A 1,142-nucleotide genomic window follows, 5' to 3' on the forward strand; every position below is an offset into this window, starting at 1 on the left:
GCGGCCTTCAAACACGACATACTACAAATGGAAGGAGCGCAGCTCTATCCGCCCTGTCTCTCTGAACTCAGCCGGCTGTGTTACTCATAATGGGACAGCAGGAGTCTTTTTCTAGATTTGCAGGTTACTATGTAGGTAAGAAGGAGTGAACTTGCTGAAATTTTGATTGTGTAAGACACATTTATGTACACAGGCAGAGGAGAGTATTATCAAGATGAATTTAAGGGTCCTTCCATTGCTAAGACAACACAGTCTGCCTCCCTCGACTTGAACTGGGCTACAGAAAGGGCAGAGCAGGCATCTTGGAGCTGAGCTCAAGCCCTGTTCTGCCACTTACCTCCTCTGGGATTTCAGTTAAGGCACTTCATCTCCAGGAAGAACTAAGGTTCTTCACCTCTAACACAGAAACAGTGACTAGCACCGTGGGTTCATTGTGGTTAAGATTTATAGTTTAGTACAGGACATAAATGTGACAGGGAAATAAAACTGAGTAAACATTTTTTAAGCATCTATTTTCATTCATTAAAGCTGGCTTATTTATTTATTCGGGGGCGGGGGGGACTCCAAAAGGGTTTTTATGATCCACCTCCAGGTCTAGCAGGCTCAGATCATGTGCTCAGTGTACACAGGGAGGTCTTGGGACACGAACTTAAGACCTTTCCACTGTGGGTATCGTCAAGCCACCCTGTGCTACTGTTTGGGCTCTATTCCTTTAAGACAGAGCCTTACTCTTGTAACGCTTCTGCCTTGGCCTCCCAGCTGGGGCTACAGGCATGTGTCATCATGACTGGGTCCTGTACAGACAGGGTCTCGCTGGGTTGCCCAGGCCACCTTTGAGCTCATGGGCCTCCTGGCTCGGCTTTTCCTGAGTTGTCATGATTATGAGCACAGGCGACTATGTCTGGCCTTCAGATTAGACGAGGACTTCACTTGGGCCTCCCATGTGGTCTCTGCAGAGCACAGCATGTTAGCAGCAGGTGCCACCACGCTGGGCCCATAGCATCTATGATTAACTCTGGATGCTGTGTTACATGCTGCCCAATCCTGGGGCCATGGTTCACATCACAGTTATCAGAGCTCTGTGTTATTAGGACAAGGTTTTCTTTTTTGGTTGTTTTTGTTTTCTGATAGGGAATAAAGAA

The sequence above is a fragment of the Tupaia chinensis genome, unplaced genomic scaffold (genome assembly GCF_000334495.1).
Source record: "Tupaia chinensis unplaced genomic scaffold, TupChi_1.0 Scaffold000046_3, whole genome shotgun sequence".
Taxonomy (NCBI): domain Eukaryota; kingdom Metazoa; phylum Chordata; class Mammalia; order Scandentia; family Tupaiidae; genus Tupaia; species Tupaia belangeri.